The following is a 21,523-nucleotide window of genomic DNA, read 5'->3' on the forward strand; positions in this document are numbered from 1 at the left end:
AGCTCCATATTTTCGAATTTTGTCCATTGGAGACTTTGACAATTTTAACACTTCAGTTTGTTGAGGAGCTATGGGAACAACTTGAGGAATAGGAGGTGGCGGAGGAGATTGAGCATTAGAATTAGTTCTAACAAACTCAATATACCAATTGCTCATCATATGGAGAAAAGCTTCCCGAGCCTCATCTCCTTGACCCTGAGTCTCGGGTCGAATTTCAAGTGGCGCTGTCCCTTGCTCAGAAACGGGCGCATTACTTTGAGCATCATCAGCTGTAGCTCGATTAGGATTCATTCCTATAAAAAAAATAAAACATTTTAAGATGTCAGGAGTCGTCACACTATCATTATTCAATTATGGCATGTATAGATAGTCTATTACACTCGCTATGTTAGCCCGAGAATCAACTAAACCGTAGCTCTGATACCACTAAATGTAACACCCCTTACCCAAGACCGTTGCCGGAGTCGAGCACGAGGCGTCATCTAACTTAACTTACTAGTTCGGAACATAAAAATGTACTTTTAGAATTAATTTCACTATTCACAACAAAACTGTCCACCTACGCAGCTGTCACTAATTTAATTATAACTCGAGTTACGAAACTCAAAATTTAAATCTATAAATTTTCTTTGAAACTAGACTCATATATCTTGTTACCATAAAATTTTTATAATTTTTAGTTTAGCCAATTAGTACGGCTTATTCATTGAAAATACCCATGTTTCACTATCTGACAGTTCTGACCACCACTCACTAAAAATAAATTATCTTAATGTACAGACTTCATATGGTTTTTTTGCTTGATTATATAGAAAATAGACTCACTAATGAATCTATACATATAAATTATAACTCATAATTATTTCTGTACAATTTCTAATGATTTTCTAAATTTAGAACAGAGGACTCCAAAAACCATTCTGACCCTATCTCACTAAAATTCAAATATCTCAAAATATAAAATTCTTTTGCCTACACCGTTTCTTTCATGTAAAAATAGACTTGATAATATTTAATTCTCTATAAAATTCACTCTCTAATTCGATTTCTATATTTTTGGTGATTTTTCAAATTCACATCACTGCTGCTGTCCCAAAAACTGCTTCTTTGCAAAATTTTTACTTTTTATAGTTTCTTTCTTTTCATTACCATTTAAGCATTCATAACACCAAAACATATTCTTTACTAACCATTTCAATAGCTAATCGTTAGCCATATCATATGAACATACTCAAAATGAATAAGTCTTTATACATGTCATAACTTTAAACATTTTGAAATCACATAATACTGAAATGTCTGTTGATATTGTGATACGAGGCTCCGACGATCCCCAATTCGAGCAAGCTCAAAACACTATAAAACAAAGAAAATGAAGAAAAGTGTAAGCTACTAATAGCTTAGTAATTTACATGTAAACAATAAGTACTTATTTAATAATTAAAATTTTTAACATATAACTAATCAATACATTTCTTAGCAATTTCAATCACTTACACATGCACAATCTTACCAATTCACTTGCACATACATTTACACACAACCTTTATCATATATGCTCATTCTTTCAAATGTACCTGCATACACACTTCATTTCATGTTCATTTTAACTCATTATTAATCCTGTTGAACACTCGGAATATACACGAATACATAGAGAATTAGCACATAAGTGCCACACTGATATGTAGCCGAAGCTACCACTGAAATGTAGCTGAAGCTACCACTGATCAATAACACTGGAAATGTCCACGGGGCTGCTCACACAAGCTGTCAGGTGTCTGCAACACATCCTAGATCACCCAGCACCCGGGACTCACTGTAACACTGTAACACTGGTCTTTAGTGACATGTCACTTGTATCCACTTCTATTCCTAACTTCAACCGGGAATTTACACTTAACACTTTATTTTAAACACTTTATCACTTGAATAATTCATAAATAATTTTCCTTCCACATTCAATATTAGTTCACATATCAAATATAATTTTCCTTCCACATTCAATATTATTTACACGTAACTTACCTCGGATGCAAAACAACTATTTTCGTAAATTAGTCGATAACCTCCTCTTTTCCCCTATCACTTCCACTATTTCTTCTTTCTTTATCTATATTAACACAATTTAAAATATTTTATCAACATGCCATTCAAATACAATTCATACACAATATTTTGCCAAACTTACATTTTTTTCCCATAACTTTTTCAAAAATTACACTTTCGTCCCAAAGCTCGTAAAAATAAAATTCACTAAATTTCTTAAATTTCAAACCTCACTAAATCATATTGCATGAAAACCCTCAATTCAGAAAATCACAACTTTATGGACACTTTACTATCTTTCACAATTTAGTCCTTTTTCAACATTTTTATCGAAATTCAACTAGTAAAACTCGTAATTAGCACTTCAAACATTCATTATCTATCATCACTCATCAAATTACAACTATATCATGAATGGGTCAATTTTTAAACTTTAATTCAATTTAAAATAAATGGTAGAAACATGAAATTCAAGCTTCAATAAGCATAAAAATACGAAAATAATTAAAAACGGGGCAAGAAATCACTTACAGTTGAGCTTAGAAAAATCAAGAACCCTTTCTATTGGGACATGAAATTTTCAGCAGCAAGATCTTTCTTTTTTTTTTTTGAAGAAGAAGAAGATGAACACTTGTTTTCATCTTATTTTGTATTTTATTCCATTTTGACAAAAATGCCCTTGACCCACTTAGATATTTTTGTAGAATTACCCTTATGTTTCCATAACACTAATTTATGGTCTATTTGCCACATAAACACTTCTAATTTCATGCATTAATTCAATTAAGTCATTTAATCACTAATTAGACACACTTTGCATTTTTTCTCAATTTAGTCCTAAAAATTCAATTAGGCTCTAAATCATTAAAATTTCCTATCCATATTTTCACACAATATTTCAATCAATCGGTAATTAATAAAAATTTATAAAATTAAACTATTTCACTTCAGATTTGTGGTTACGAAACTACTGTTCCGATTAGGCCCTATTTCGGGCTATCACAATGTTCGTCCACACGACTGTTCACATGGGCGTGAGACGTCTGTTACTTAGAAAATTCTTAAAGTTTCAAAAATTTTTATGTGAAACCAGTTTAGTCCCGAACCTTCTTAAAAGCATGTTTTAGATCTCGTAGACCTATTTAAGGGACAATGTGATTATGAATGAATGTGATATGATGATACATGATCAATGTATATGAAATGTTTATATAATGATGTGAATTGTTCGGTAATGCCTCTTAACCCTAGTCCGACGACGGATACGGGTTAGGGGTTTTACATGATTTTTAAAGTTTAATGAAAGATTACGAGTCCTTGTTGTTAAATAAAAAATTTTGTAAAGTGGTTTTTTATGAAATTATCATTTAGGGACATATTTGTAAAAGTAGTAAAATATCATGGTTAAATTGTGAAATGATGATTTGTATGAGTCGATATGGGTTAATAATAAATTTTTCTAGCATGGGCTGGGGATGAAAATGTTTAAATTTCAATTTTTGAGCTTAAGGACTAAATTGTAAAAAGGTTAAAATGTTAGAGGCAAAATTGTAGTTTTGTAATAATATGAAATGTGGACTAAATTGAATAATAGAGTTATTAAATGGATTGAATTTGTATATTTAGATCAAGATAGACCTCGTATAGAGTTAGATCGGGAAAAAGCGAAAGCCTCGGATTGTTGATTTCGTATAGAGTTAGTATGATTAAGTATCATTTTAGTGTTATTTTGATTCATAAGTTAATATGTTAATTGCTATGTAAATAAATGATGTATATCCGATGATGTCACGACGGTTATCGAGCCCTGTTTGAACCTCAAGAATTCTTAGGATACAAATGACATGTCATTAAGGTTTTCATGTTTCGGGTGCTGGTCTTGAATGTCCTACTGATGGCTGAGGTCCTGCATTTTTTGCGGACACTCCACAGCTTGTGTGATCAGCATCGTGTAGCTTACATTTCGACCCATAGCTCGTGTGAGAAGGCTTATTTCATAGCTTGTGTGAGCAGGCCCATTTTACAGCTCGTGTGAGCAATGATGTAAAGGAAAGGAAAGGTTACGATTATATGTTTAGCACATTTCGTGTGAGCTATCCCGTGTATCCCATGATATTCTAAACGATTCAACGAGTATGAAAAGGAAAGGAATGGTAAGTATTCAAAAGGAACTATGTCATGTACTTATGAAAAGGATTGAAATGGTTAGTTTCATTGAAAGTATGATATGTTAAGGAAAATGATGAATTCAAATGAATTATGTTCATGTTTAATGGCTTACCTATGTTAAATTCATGTGGATTATGTTTGAATATGCTAACATGTGTTGTTGTTGGTGCTTAGGCTTGTGCCAAGCTTATGGTTGGGTTATATTGTGCTTAATCTTAATATTATGTATTGAAATGGTAAGTTATGTTCATGTTTTACGAACTTACTACGCATTATGCGCTTACGTAGTTTTCTTTCATATGTTTTATAGATAATCGGAAGCTCGTTCGGTTCGGAAGCTCGTCGGAGACCTATCACACTATCCAGTGATTATGTCGGTAGTTTTTGATGTTTTGGTCAAGTTTATAATGGTATGTATAGGTGGACTTATGTTCAAAGTTTGGGTTGAATGCTAATTGTTGATTCTGGTATGTATATATATGTTGGTTGTTTGGTACAATTTGGAAATGGTTGGTTTGTGTCACTTATGTGATTATGATGCATATGAGTAATGATTTAAATGGTAAGTTTTATGGACATGATATATGGTCAATTATGGTATGTTTTGGTATCGAAATAAGTTAGATGTGTATGGCTGATGTATGGCCAAATATGCATATGTTTAGATATATTTGATGGTTTGTGATTGAGGTGCATTAATGGCATATTAGTTGTATGGATTGATGGAAAGTGAATTGCTCATTTTATGTATGTTTTGGGCATGTTTTAATGTCTTGGTCATATGTGCAAATTGTGTTTAGGTACATGCTTGATGTAGGTGAAGAAATGGCTTGATTTTGGCCAATTTCTTGTCCACACGGGCGTGTGTCTCAGCCATGTGTGATACACGGCCATGCAACACGGTCGTCTGCCCCCTGTAGGTTTTAAAGGTTGAGAGTCAAGTATACACGGCCTAGCACACGGGCATGTCAGGCCATTTCGAAGGTTACACTGCCTGGCACACAGGCATGTGGCTTGGCCGTGTACCCAAGTCAGAGAGTTACACGGCATGGATACGGGCTAGTACACTAACGTATGTCCTTATTTCGATTGTTACATAGCCTGAGATATGGGTGTGTGTCTTATCCATGTGAGTCACACGGCCTAGCCACACAACCGTGTGAACCCTGTAGTTTAAAATTTCTATTTTTTTATCAATGTTTCAAATTATCTCAATTTAGCCCTGAATCATTTCTAAAGTGATTCTAAGGCCTCGAGGGCTTGATTAAGGGATGATATGCATGTTTATAAATGGATTATGCTATGTTTAATGAAATGTTTGAAAGTGAATGATTTTAGGTTACATTTATTCGATAATGCTTCGTAACTCTATTCCGGCAACAGATACAGGTTAGGGGTGTTACATGATATTTTGGGTTTGGGTTGAACTGTCCTGGCCAAGTTTGGGGTGCCACAATTTAATGACTAACAATTACAACATAACAAATTATTGACTTATTTCATTTCCTCTAAGCCAGGGATTTTACAAGTATTCATTTTATAATTGTACCATATTTATCACATACCATTATCTATTTCATAAACTTTAGAATAAAATAAGAGTATCTACGGTTCTTACCTTTCAATGCTCCAAATCACATAATCAAGCTTCCAAAAACTTGATTTCTTCCTCAATGAAGTTTGGAAAGCTCAATAGCAACATTTCTCATACACATAAAAATATAACTAAAATTAATATCAAGACTTTTTAAGTTTTTCCATAATCATCAAACTTAAATACTATGTTAGGAGAGGTAGAAAAATACTATTCTTACCATGTTAAAGCTTTCTTTTTCTAGCTTCATTTTCACCCACTAAAATTCTTCAAACTCTAGGTTGAAAATAAGATATTTGAATACGGAAATGGGTCTTGAAGATAGTTTTCTAAGAAATTTTAACAAAATCTCAAAGTTTGGTTGTTGGTCTTTAAAACATTTAAAGCGAAAAAGTGAAGGAAATGAAGAAAAGAAGAGAGGAACCATGGAGGAAGGTCAGGGGACGACACCAGCAAGTGGAGAGGCTGAATGGGGGGGTTTCTCAAGTGCAAGACCACTAATTGAGCCCATTTTCCTTATAACATGATCCAAATAATTAATAAAAATTTTAATTATCAAATAAATTATCTAAATAATATTTTCATCTTTAATCCTCAAGAAATGACCAAATACCCTTTCAAGGCAACATTACCATTTTGCCTCTTTTGACTATTTATACAATTCCTTCTAAATAATAGGTAATTATCAAACCCAAATCTCATAATTCACTTATAATATTTAATATAAACCCATATATTGTGAAAATTACAACTATTCTCCTTCTCTCGATAAAATTGAGAAATTTATAGTTTAATCCCTATACTTTTTAATTTTTCCAATTTGGTCCCAAAAGTGATTTTCACCATACTAGTACATATTCCAACTTAAACTCAAGCCAATTCATCACTAATAACTCAATCTTCCCAATTTTTTCATATTTTCACTTTAGTCTTTAAACTTTTTAAAATTTACAATTTTGCCCTTTTGTCACTGTAACAACCCGATTTTCAGTGATGCAAGAAATAATGGTCTCGAGACCCCATTCTCTGATGATTGAGTCCGTAAATATTATTAATTAATATTTATGAGTTAAGTATAGTATTATATTAAATTTTGGTCTGACGAAGTTGTTAATTGGATAGTTAAGGTATAAGTGTAGTGACCCTAAAGTTAGTGGTGTTGGAAAATGAGGTAATGACATCTCATTTTCGCAAACCAAGCTCGTAAATATTTTTATTAAATATTTACGGAGTTGCTGTATAGGTGAATAACAATCCCTAAAAACATTTTGAATTTCATGTCATTAGAGTTAAAAAAGAAATCGAGTGTTGGTCAGGGGTTACTTTATTGATGGCTGAGATCTAGCATGTCTTACGGATTCTCAGCAGCTCGAGTGACCAGCATCGAATCAAGTCACAAAATTAAACCTGACCTACAGAATGAGTGAGCAGCCCAAATATCACAGGTTGTGTGAGCAAATTCAAATATCACAACTTGTGTGAGCAAACTCAAATATCATAACTCGTATGAGCCAATCGAATTATTCTTTATCGATGGCTAAGATCCAATACATGTTTCGATTCTCGACAGCTTGAGTGAGCAGCATTGAATAAAGCTTGTATAGTAAACCAACTCTACAGTTTGTGGAAGTAAATCAGTTTCGTGTATCCGAGTTTAATTTACTTTAGTTCTCCAGGCGAATGACATAAACGGAAAAGGTACTAAATGGAATTGTAATGTTCGGAATGAATATATATGTTACAAGTTGGATTTGATTTAGTGGTATATGTTTTGTGATGGAATGTTATATCTATAACACCCCAAACCCAACCTAAACGTTATGACCGAATCTGGCGATGTCACATTGTAACATCCCTTACCCGTATTCGATGTCGGAATAAGGTATGAGGCATTACCAGAACATATACACTTATAAACGTATTAAACCGAGTTATAAAATTTCATACAAATTAAAACTTTCAACTTATTATCTTCGAATCGCTAATTAGGGCTTACGAGGCCCAATATATACTTGTCGAAAACATTTTTTGAAAAAAAACAAAAAAGTTTGTCGACTTTGAAAATAAAAATGGGAGTCGCCACCGATCATTTATCGAGGTGTGACCGGTTCACCGAAAAATAATTTTAGGTCTGCGAATTTTGAGAAAATAGGTTCGGGAGTCGGTTACACACGAGGAAGGGTTAGCACCCTCGTGACGCCCAAAATTGGTACCGAATTGATTGTTTAATGTCTTAATGTCAAAATTTTGAAAAGATTTTAAAATATGATCCTTTATGCAAATATCAATCCTAAATGTCAAATATCAAATGAATTAAATACAACAACATTCATTAATAACAACATTATTAAGTTGAAACATTTACACATGAACTCAAAATAGACTTAAAACAAAAGAATAACATTATGGAATAATAATACGTAAAATAAATTTGAAACAAGCAATACATTTATTAATCTACCTCAAATAACACATATAAAATAACCATGTAAAAGTTTAAGTACATATATGATTTAAAAATAATTACCTAGATAGGTTTTGAAAGAAGTAAATTATATATAACTAAAATTGACCTAAAGTACATATCTAGATATAAAAATACTTGAAATTTATAATCATAATAATATCAAACATCAAAATAATAATATATTTTTTCAAAATAATTTAATAGCACATATAGTAGCATTCAAAACATTATATCAAAAAAACATTATATCAAAAGAAAATTAAGTTATATCAAAATGAGTTACTAAAATATGTTCAAGGTATGTCAAACTATTATAAAAACATTTTTACATATAGATAATGAAACATATAATGATATAAAGTTTAAAAATAAAAGGATAAATTTTAAAACAATGTTAATCCTAATATTTAAAATTTATTAAAAATAAACATATTAAAAAATACTAAATTAATTTTACATTATGTTGTATATAAAAACTAAATTTGAATGAACTAAATTTGAATGAAATTTTCTTTAATATATTCACTATAAGAGCCAATAATATTTATGAAATTTAACAAAACATTATGACTAATGAGAAATAAAAATAAAATAAAAAATGATTAAATAAAAAATACAGCACTTAGAAGACTAAATCTGCAATCAATCGAAAACATAAGGACTAATACAGCAATTAAACGCAAAAATTCAAGAATTCAAATTCAAGTAATGAAAAGTCACCGTTTAACAATGAACCAAATTGAAACCAGAGTAAACTATACAGTATGAATCGAAAAACTACAGAAAATCAAATTAGAACAATACAAAACAAAGGAGGACTGATTGCGCAAAAAGACCAACGAGCGAAAGTGAGTGGATCCTCCCCGGGTCGGGTCACACACGCGGGTCAGGCTCTTAGAACGCTGCCGTTTCAAAGCCATTACATTGGCTCTATCCGGTGACGTTTTATCCTGTTCAGAAACTAAAAAAAAAAACCTAAACTCTAACACCTCTACGCCGTTTCGGGCTCTTAGAACGCTGCCGTTTTCTTCATTTTTAAAGAAAACCTGAAAAAAAACTCTAACACCTCTGCACCGTTTCGGGCCTCCATTCAAAGGCTCTCCGATCCCTCACCCGATCTCCGATTACGACGAAGAAGACAAGGAATCGGCTCCACAACGAAGGTAAACTCCTCACTCTAAACTTTCCTTTTCTTTTCTTTATTTACACTAGCAATGAACAAAAGAATAAAAGAAAAATAGAGAAAAACGAAGAGAGACTAAAAAAACCTTACGAAATTTTCTTTGAATTTTTTTGTTTTTGTATTCAATTTCTGTAAAAAAAAAAAAGGATCCCTTTACAGTGTTAGAATCGGTCTTATATAACCGAATCGAAAAGAAAATGAAAATAAATAAAAAATCCCCAAAATCTCTTCTGCTATTTCTATTATTTCTTTTCTTTCCCTGCTATTTTGTTTTTCTCTTTTTCTCTTTCTGTTTGCTGCTTGTTTGTTGTGTGCAGGTACGGAGGAGCATACGTGGAGGCCCGCAGATGTGGCACGTACGAAGGTGTGCGGGCGCGCGTACAGAGGCTCATGCGTGAGGAGTGGCTTGGCAGTAGCGCCTCGTGCTAGGGCTGAATGCCTAGGGTTTTCTATTAACTGTCTTTAGGTGCTGGGCCATTGGGCCATTGGGTGTTTGGGCTGAGTTGGGCCACATATATCTGTTGGGCTTGTTTTTACTTTTAGGTATTTAGTTTATTTTGTAAATGGGCTGCATATATGTAAAATGGATTGTTTGTTTGGACTTTATATTGGGTTTATGATTGGTTTATGGGCCGGGCAAAAATGGGTATTACAATACTCATTCGATCCAAGCCTTATAGCTACCACCTTTGTAATATATTAAATATTCAATATCTCGTAAAGATTCGCTAATCTATCCCATATACTTTCACATAGATTAATTCACAATTCACAATTCACAAGTCTTATCATTTCAAAGCTTATAAGACACATGTACATATCTATACTAACTCATATGAGTCTCATACTCACTCATATGCTCAATAAATCCGTTCAATCATTTCAACATCGAAGAATCCACTTTATGTCAGAAACAATACTAATAACAATCATAAATCTTTTCATATTAATTTCATGTATCATTTACTGAACTTCATATATCATTTTATAAATATGTAATTCACTAACACATCTTGCCATATACAATATCCAATTGGTGAAATCACTTAATTGAATTCAACTTCAACAATCACAATAAATCTATCACTTGAATATGAGTCCATGTAACACTTACCAACTTTGTCAAATTAGTGAACGTCTTACGGAATTGAGTACTTTTTTTCTCAATGCCATAGTCCAACTATGGTCTTACACGTAATCACATAACATATACCGATGCCATAGCCCAGCTATGGTCTTACACGTAATCACATAACATATTCCGATGCCATAACCTAGCTATGGTCTTACACGGAATCACATATCACTTATTGCCATGGTCCATCCATGGTATTTTTCGTCAATTCGTCTTTATCACTGAACGAAAGTACTCAACCCTGCGTTCTACTCAATTTGAACTTTCATTCCAATTTATCTATCTTTCTCAAGAATCATAATTCAACCATGAATATGTATATAGAATAATAGATTATGTCATGCATAATACTAACAAATAATTGTTTGGTTTCAGCCATATGAATTTACAATTCAATTCATAATAACTAATTGAAATGAAACATTATGTCATTTCTAATTCAACGTTTATCAAATATAATCGGGCATATGACCAATTTATTTACAAATGATTCATATATTTTTATTTCCTCCTCCTCCTCTCCATTCCACATCCTTAATGTACATAACACTCTTATAAATAACATTTTCTATAATTTTACTATTCACTCACATGTATATTCAAAGCTGTCTATCCGAGTCAGAGTCACTAAATTATTTTTATCTAGAGTTACAGAGCTCCAAATTAAGATCCGTTAATTTTACCTAAAACTAGATTCACATATATTCTTGTCATAAAATTTTCAGAATTTTTGGCTTAGCCAATAAGTACAGTTTATTCTTTAAAGTTTCCCCTATTTCACTGATCAACAGTTCTGACCTCTCTTCACTAAAAATTAATTATCTCACTGTACAGAATTTGGATGGTACTTAAACTTATTTCACTTGAAAATAGACTCATTCAGAGTTCTAAACATATAAATTTTAGTCCATAATTATTATTTTTACAATTTTAACAATTTTCCAAAGTTAGAATAGGGATTCCAAATTCATTCTGGCCCTGTTTCACTAAACTTAAAATATCTCAAAATATATAAATATTTTGCTTCCTCTATTTCTTTTATGTAAAAATTGACTCATTAACCTTTCATTTCATATCTTATTCACTCTCTAATTCGATTTCCACCATTTTTGGTGATTTTTCAAAATCATGCAATGGTTTCTGTCCAAAACTATTTTGTTGCTAATTCTACTATTTCATAATTTCACTTTTTCACTTTCGATCACTATTCAATTCAATTCCACACATATATTCATCATTCAATTACACTTAGTCGTTACATAATCTCATATATTTTCACTTAGTCAATTTCCCGTTGAACACTCGGAATATACACGGATACGTAGAGAATTAGCACATAAGTGCCACACTGATATGTAGCCGAAGCTACCACTAATACGTAAATGTAGCTACCATTGAAATGTAGCCGAAGCTACCACTGATATGTAACCGTAGCTACCACTAATCAATAACACTGGAAATGTCCACGGGCCTGCTCACACAAGTTGTCAGGTGTCTGCAACACATGCTATATCACCCAGCACCCGGGACTCACTGTAACACTGTAACACTAGTCTCTAGTGACATGTCACTTGTATCCACTTCTATTCCTAACTTCAACCGGGAATTTACACTTAACACTTTATTTTAAACACTTTATCACTTGAATAATTCATGAACAATTTTCCTTCCACATTTAATAATAATAATTCACATATAAAATATAATTCACAATTTTTAAAAATATATTGCTATTATTTACACATAACTTACTTTGGTGCAATAATATAAATTTAGTCTTTAATCTTTTCTTCTCTCCGATCAAGGTCGATTCCACTTCTTTCTTGATCTATAATAACACATTTGACTTATTTAATACTCACATTTATCAAAACAGTCATTGACTCAAACTTTGGCAAAATTATAATTTTGCCCCTAAATTTTTGCATATTTACACTTTTTTCCCAAAGCTCGTAAATTAAACTTCATCCCTTATTCTTATGTATTATGACATGATGAACATTTTTCCCTTCTATGGCAACATCAAATTCCCACTCTAACACTTACTTATGAACATTAGGTATTTTTACCGATTATGTCGTTTTACTCGTTTTCACTTAAAATCACTTAGCAAAAGTTGTTTAACATAATTTCAAATTTCATATTCTACCATAAAACATCAAAATAAACACATTTCACCTATGGGTATTTTTCCAAATATAAATCGTAGGTTAAATTATTGCTAGAATAAGATAAATCAAGTTACCGAGACTCTAAAATCGTAAAGAACATTAAAAACGGGGCTTGGAATCACTTACTATGGAGATTGGAAGCTTGAAAAACCTAACTATGGCTTCCCCCTTGCTATTTTCGTTCATCATGGAGAAGATGAGCACATTTTACTATCTTTTTCCCTTTTTAATTCTTTTTATTACAAATTACCAAATTGCCCCTAACTTAAAAATTTCCTATTTCACTTATCTCATGTCTATTTTTGTCCATAACTTAACCAATGGTCTAATTGCCATATAAAGACCTCCAATTTAAAGTTTCATAACAATTGGACACCCCTAACATGTAGAACTCAACTTTTGCACTTTTTACAATTTAGTCCTTTTGACTAAATTGAGTGCCCAAACGTCAAAATTTTCGAACGAAATTTTCACAAAATTATTTCGTGAAATTGTAGACCATAAAAATATAATAAAAATAATTTTTTTTCTCGTCGAACTTGTGGTCCCAATCATTATATGAATGTATTATAAGCTTATGACATGTGATTGAACTAACATATTTGATATATTAGTTGAATGTACATGAAGAGTAAGATGCCAAAGGATTGCTATGTTTGTACAAATGTTTTCAATTGCTAAATTGTTGTCATATCAAGGTAAGTTCAGTAAATTTCTTATGGACTTACTAAGCATTAGAGGTGCTCATGGTCAAGGCGGACTACTACCGACGGACCCTTCGAAATATGGGAGGGTTTGGGTAAAATATAGGCTCGAAATATGGGCTTGGGTAAAAAATGAGGCCCGATTAAAAAGCGGGTGGGCCTCGGGCACCACTTTTTGGCAGCACTACCCATTAGAATATAATAATTTTTTATTTTTTATTTTAAAATACTTTTAAAATACTTTTTTAAATTTTAATTTTTTAAAATACTTTTTAATTTTTTAATTTTAAAATATTTTTAAAATACTTTTTAAATTTTTGTTTTAATTTTCAAAATAAATTTTGGTATTTATTTAAAAACGGGTGGGCAGGCTTATGAATTTTTCGGGGTGAACTGGGCAAAATTCTAGGCCCATATTTCGCCAGTCGAAAATTTTTTGGGCCGGCCGAACTCGGCTTGCTACTTTACCGCCCATGAGCACCTCTACTAAGCATTTAAAATGCTTACATGTTATCTCATTTTTCCTTATAGACTGTCGATTTTACGGAACGTGTCAATTGGATAACCTCAAAGCTCACACTATCCAGTCATCTATCGGTAGACTTTTGATCGTTTTAAGTCCGGTTATGTGGCATGTACATAGGTGTTTATATATGGTAAGTTGGTTTGTTAACATAAAATGAATCTAACGAATGTTTGATGTTGGAAAACTTATTACTTATATGTATATATATGTGTATGATTTGGTAAGGTGTTAAGACTTTAGAAGTGGTAATTAAGTGGCATGTTGAATGGTAAATGGAATGTTTATGTTTAATGATGATATGGAATGGTTAAGTGTGTGGTTGAATGGTTTGAGTTGGTATAATTTGAATTGAAATGATTTGGTTCCAAATTGGGCATATTGGATTTATTGATTTGGCAATGGTTAAATGCAATGTTTGGAACACAATTTGGTGTATCTTTTGCAGGTTATTTTGTGCATTTATGCACAAACCAAGTGTTTCGAGACGAGCAACTCTCCTCGTCGCAACATCGACTGACATAATGTGACTTCCCGACGTCGGGAGGTTGGACTTCACAACCACACATTCTGTTTGGTGGTGTCACAACGTCGACTATGAATTTTCAAAACTTTACAATTTGGTCCTATTTCACGCTTGGTCAAACAAAAGAGCTTTCGTAAGCTATATTAAGACTCGAATTTAATTGGATATCATAATATCTCAATGAGACCTGATTGAATATTTAAAGGATTTATTTATGATATGCTTGATATGAAATTTTGAAAATGTTGCAAATTAGTCATTGTTTAATTTCGGGTTGATTCTAGAGCATACGTAAGCTCGTATAAGACTCGAGAAAGGTCGTATTTGGTGATTATGAACTGAATTGACTATGATTTTATGATTTATGTTTAATTTGAATGTTAATTGCCTGTATTTGCTCCAACAATAATTGTAGCATCCTGTTACTCGGACCCAAAAATCGAGTCAGGTGAGGGATGTTATAGTTACATTTTTGCTTCTAAAATTCTTTTCATAATTTACATCGCAATGATCAACTTTTTTTCCCATGAGATTCCTTTATTTGACTCATTTTCCATATTTTCTCACTGATTCACTATATCCGTTATTGAAATTGTGTCACGTGTCAACTTGAAAATTTTGGGATGTTAGATGGCTAGTATTGTCCTTAATGATATTTCACGAATTGTGTATTTCTCAGGATTCAACAAACATTTCTATTTAAAAAAGGAAATTGAGAGTAAAAAGAACATATAAATTAAATGGAAAAGGAAGGGAGAAAGGAAAGGATTCCGAAAGAAGAGAAATGCACTCTGGTTGATTGATTTTGAAAACTGATCATGCATAGTATTTATAGGTGTCATACATGCCTAAATTTAGGAAAATACATTAGAAAATCTAGATGTTAGTAGGTGAGAAAAGCATGAGATTCTAGATAAATCTATTTGACCAAAATTTTTAAAATGAAAAGGGAAAAACAAAAAACGATTGGGCTTAGTATCATACGTAAGGTGAGAAATCGTTGGATTTACACTAGACTGAGCTTTCAAACTAAGGGTGAGTTTGGATGGGCGGTGCGTTTACCTGCAGTTAGTGGAAAAATAGCGGTGGCGGTGAGATTAGATACTGTAGCGATACTGTAGCCTGAGACAAAAAATAAGCTAAACGTACCGCACCCAATCACTCATCCAAACCCATCCTAAATTTTTGTACACGTGTACCCATCCTCTTATGTTGGCTCTTATAATCGCAATATCAAGTAATACTATATAGACAAAAACTAAAAAAGCTTCTTTTAAGGAATGTCAGATTCTTTGAAATATACTAACCGGCAACAAAATTCACATTCTTTATATCATTTCACTTATTTATAGTAGAAAATAATAATATTAATTGTCTGGTGAATTTTAAATATATATCAATTTTTTGAAGAAAAAAATTATCTGGTATTATTTTAAAAGTCCAAACAGGGTATTAAATCTTAAAAGATATAGGAAGTAGTATCATTGGCGATCCTACTTTAAACAAGAAAATGAGTTTGCACCCTTTGCATGTCCTAAGCATTTTGAATAAATCGTTGTAAGCCCTTCAAATAATCGGGATTATCTCATCAGTAATGGCTTCATCGGCCTTTTAAGCTTAACAGAGGACAAGTTTCATCGTCTTGGATATTGTCTATAAATCGTTTAATATTTTCAAATAAAATAATCAGAATGGATTTATGAGCTGATGGGGCATATATGACTGAATTTTATGAGCTAATGATGTGCCTATCAACTATTTTTAATGCACTTGTAATAGGCCCAATTTGCCCGGCCCGCTATTAAAATAAATAATAAAAAAACAAATAAAATAATAGTACATTATGACAGTCCATATTACAAAGTTTAGCCCAAATATCACCTAACCATTAGCCCAAATTTGAGCCAAGCACTAAACAACAAAAATCAACACAAGGAACCCTAGAAGATCTAGGCGCCGCGCTCCTCCCACGCGCGCCTGCCTCCTCACGTGCGCCTCCGTACCCTCTGCCCCAGTCTCGCACGACCTCTATACCGTACCTTCAAAGGACAAAAATGAACAGAAAACAGCACAACAAAAGGGAGCAAAAATTGTAATAGCGAAAAGAGGAAAAACAGAAAAAGGGCAATTTTTGTATTTTCTTTTGGCTATATAAAGCCATAACGAAATCTGTAAAAGTTACGAATAGAGAGAATGAATAAAAAAGAAAAAAATATTCAAAGAAATTTTGAAAGGTGATTCTCCATTCTTGCTTTCTCTGCGTTTCATATCGTTTTCTTTTATTTTTTATATACAAAGAAGATAAAATTAAAAGAGAAAATAAGGTTAGAGAGCGAGGAGTTTACCTGTTTGGCCAGATCTTCGTTCGCTCCGTCGCAATCGGAGTCGGACGATGGTTCAAAGGCCTCTGAGCAAACCTTTTCTGAGCGGCGCGACTTTGGAATGGGGGGAAGAAATGTTTAGATTTTTTAAGGTTGTTAACTGCTGATTTTAGGGTTTTAGAGTAGGGTATTTATTGTGTGGAAAATGACGCCGTTTAAGGCCTGCTTCAGTGGCCTTGAAACGGCGCCGTATTGGCCCTATAACCCGATGACCCGATCCAACCGTGGCTAGATCCGAGCGTTTCGGTAGGGGGAGGGATAATTACACTCCCGGTCCTCTCTCTTTTGTTCTGGGTTCGAATTGGTTCTTTTCTTTTTTTAAATCTCGCCCTTTAATTTGCTTTTTATTTCATCTTAGTCCGTCGCTGCGCACCGCTTGGGGAAGGAAGCTGATTATTTCCATTTGGGCTCTCTCATATAATGAGTGCAATGCAAATTGGTCCTCGTTCTATTTTAATTCCATTTTTTGGTTTTTTTTTTTGCAATTCGTTTTTTTAATTTTTTTATTTTAAAATTATTACTATATTATTTACTATCATTTATTATTATTCCTATATTTATACACGCATTTTTTTTATATAGTATAGACATATTCCTTTATATATATATATATTCTTAAACTTTTATAAATGCATGCATTTTACATACTTTTTATTTTTTATCATTTTATCTTTTTAACTTTTATATACTTTACATTATATATACATACTTATACATTTCTTTTATTTTGTGAATATATACATATCCACATACTTTTATATCTCTTTTTTATATTATTTCATTCCTATAGTTTTTGCATTCATATACATACATATATATACATATTTTAATACATGCATAATTCATATATTTGTATATTTTTATGCTTTCATAGTTTTCATAAATAAGTATATATATGTATATATGTATGTACGCTTATATTTTACAATGCATATGCATTTTCTTTATTTTTGTACATATACATTTTTATGAAATATACATGCATATTTTTGAAGATTATTATAAGCTTTTTGCTATACATGTTTTTTACATATGTATACTTGTATATGTGTGCTAAATATATGCAAACACATATTTTCAAATTTACTTGTATTTTGTGCTGCATTTATATATTTTGTAAACACATACATTTTAAAATAAAGTATTTGTATCATATTGATTCTTTGTTGCTCATTAGCTTATATTTAGCTTACGAATTTTTCTTTCGCGATATACATTGTCGTCCCATTTCGTTTTATTCGTCAAAAAGTTTATATTCGATTTAAATATTAAAGTCGTTTTACTCAAAAATTTTCAAAATAATGAGACACTCGGAATTTGGGATCCTCGAAAAGATTGTGTGCTAACTTACTGGATTCCAATCTTCCTCTGGATCTAAGAGACCGAATATCCTTTTTAATTAAATTTTAAATAAAAACCCATTCTCGGGAATTCGACACGTTGTGTCCTAACGCATTGGATATGACATGTTATTTTCTCGAGACGACGATTTTAAAAATAAAGGCAATGTTCGATATTTAGGAATTTTGTGAAATCGAACCCTAACTTACTGGGTTTTGATTTTCTCATTTGACCCAAATAATCGGATATCTTTCTCAAAATGCATAGGTTTTAAAAATCAAAGGATATGTTTAATTTTAAGGGTTTGAAATGTTGCACTCTAACTTACTGAGTGTAACAATTTATTTCTTTAAAATAAATGAGCTTTATCTTCCAGTTCATTTTATTCAAAATAAAAGGATCGTATTTTAAAATCTTTTCAAAATTTCGACATTAAGACATTAAACAATCGATTCGGTACCAATTTTAGGCATTACGAGGGTGCTAACCCTTCCTCGTGCGTAACCGACTCCCGGACCTATTTTCTCAAATCTCGCAGACCTAAAATTTATTTTGATGGTGAACCGGTCACACCTTAATAAAAGATCGGTGGCGACTCCCAATTTTCATTTTTAAGTCGACAACTAAATATCTTTTTTTTGTTTTTCAAAAAAGGAGTGGTTTCGACAGCTTGGCGACCCACTGGGGACCTTTTAGAGAGTCGAGCCGTAAAATTGATTATTTCTTGTCTTATTATCGAAAATTGAAAATTTGATTTGAAAAATTACGATCCTCTCTTCGCATTTGTTTGTATAATTATTGTTTTATACCTTGGCATCATATTGCATAAAGACTGTTAGTCTTTCCCTTTTAAGTAAGAGTGAGAAGCTACTCCTTCGTGAAGTTTTCACCTCCGTGCAGGATAGTGGACCACTTTCGGAATACATCCGTACCTATGTCTTCGTGAGATTTTCATCTCCATGCAGCCATAGGGAAATGTATTCCCCTGAACCGAACTCGGTCTGTATGAGCCTATAATGGGTAAAGATCGAGGAGTCTGCTAGTTTGGGTACCTTGAATTTAGAACCAAACCTCATATAGTGGACTTAGGAACTTAACCTAGGTAGAGTCACTCCAAACCCCTAGTAGTCACCCGACTAGGTACTTCTGTTTTCCTTGTTTACTTCTGTTTTGTGCTAACCCCTTTTGTTGTGTTTTGATTGTGATTGCATTGCATTTGCATCTTAGGAAAGAGATATTGATTCAAGTTCGATTACTAAATTAGAAAGCTTGTCATGGAATACGGATTCCTTGATAAAGTGGAAAACAATAGGGCTACCTTAATATATTCTGAAAAACACATGGAAGAGTTCGTGACCTTGCTTCGTAGCCTAAGGATTCAAGGTGATTGTCTAAGAGCCTTCGACGTTCCAACTCCCTTAAAGAAGCTGACGAGCTTCATGAAGATGGGCAGGTGATGGATCACGACCAAGACCAAGGAAAGGAGCTAGCAGTGGCATCTATTGGAAATTGGTGAGATTATCTCAAACATGAGCATGAAGAAGAAGTTCGATGTTGTTTCTTGGAATATGAGGATGAGGCTGTACATGTATCCATTTTATGTAAAGAAATTTGTCTTCTAGAAAAGTTTTCTAAATGTAATTGAATCAGAATCAACGTCTCTTTAGGCATTCATTTCATGCATTCGCATTACATGCATTAAAGTCCATTGAATGGGTCTAATTGAGTCAGTTTATTTCAGCTAATCTAGAAAACCAACCAATCAAGCACCCTTACGGTACTCATCGCAAAGCGAAAGAAATGGATCAAAGATTAGAGAAATTGGACCAAATGCAAAAAGAAATGCAAGATCAGCTACAGAAACAAATGAATGAGCAATTGGAAAATTTTAACAAGACGTGACAGAAAAGATGCTGAAGTCTCAAAAGAACATGATGACTAAGCTGACGCAATTATTAAAAGGAATAAATAAGGGGAAAGGCCCTATGATTAATGATGAAGAAGACAAGGATAGACCTATCTATCCTCTAGGCTTTACGCCTCTGCATGCGCAGATTCAGACCGAGGCTGGATCAGGCTCTAATCCTAGAGATAACCCAGTGAATTTGGTTATTCCTGATTTCGATGAAATGGCTGAGAAAGAGAAGGCAAATGTCGAACTGTCAAAACAATGGGAGGATAGGTGTAAATGGTTGGAGGAAAAATTCAAAGCCTTGGAAAGAGCCGGAAGTCGCCATGGAATTGATGCAAAAGATCTGAGCTTGGTTCCAGACTTAGTACTCCCTCACAAGTTCAAGATGCCTGAATTTGAGAAATATAGTGGGACCAGTTGCCCAGAAGCCCATATCACCATGTTCTGTAGGAGAATGACTGGGTATATTAACAATGATCAGCTATTAATACATTGTTTTCAGGATAGCCTCATAGGAGTAGCGTTGAAATGGTACAATTAGTTGAGCCGTACTGAGATTGGTTCATGGAGGGACCTAGTACAGGCATTCATGAAACAATACGGTCATGTAACAGATATGGTTCCCGATAGAATCACCTTGCAAAATTTGGAAAAGAAATCGAGCGAAAGTTTTAGGCAATATGCACAGAGGTAGAGGGAGGTTGCAGTCTAGGTTCAGCCACCCCTCTTGGAGAAAGAGACGACAATGCTCTTCATCAATACACTGAAGGCCCCGTTCATTACGCATATGTTAGGAAGCGCAACAAAAATCTTTTCTGACATAGTTATGAATGGTGAAATGATTGAGAATGCTATAAGAGCCGAAAAAATTGAGGCGGAAGAGAGTGATAAGAGGTCAACCCCAAGGAGAAGAGAAAATGAGGTGAACAACACAGGTTACTCAAGGTCAGTAAGTCATCCAAGTAAAGGGGTCGCTAGTCAACAAGGTTTATCAAGACAAGAATCTTATGTGAAACAAAGCACTGAGAACTTCCAGTTCACGCCAATTCCAATGTCGTATAAGGAGCTGTATCAAAGCTTATTCAACGCGCACATTGTTGCCCCTCTCTACACAAAACCTCCACAGCCTCCATACCCCAGATGGCACGACGCAAATGCACAATGCGATTATCATGCTGGAATGACGGGGCATTCCATAGAAAATTGCATTGCCTTTAAAAAACTGATTGAAAGGCTTATCAGTATAGGCGTCGTCAAATTTAATGATTCCTTCAGTGCAAAAAATCCATTACCCGATCATAATGGATAAATGGAGTGAATGCAACGCATAAAGAAAAGTGGGAAATGTTCACATCGATGAAAAAGCAA

The sequence above is a fragment of the Gossypium raimondii genome, chromosome 13, assembly GCF_025698545.1.
Source record: "Gossypium raimondii isolate GPD5lz chromosome 13, ASM2569854v1, whole genome shotgun sequence".
NCBI lineage: Eukaryota > Viridiplantae > Streptophyta > Magnoliopsida > Malvales > Malvaceae > Gossypium > Gossypium raimondii.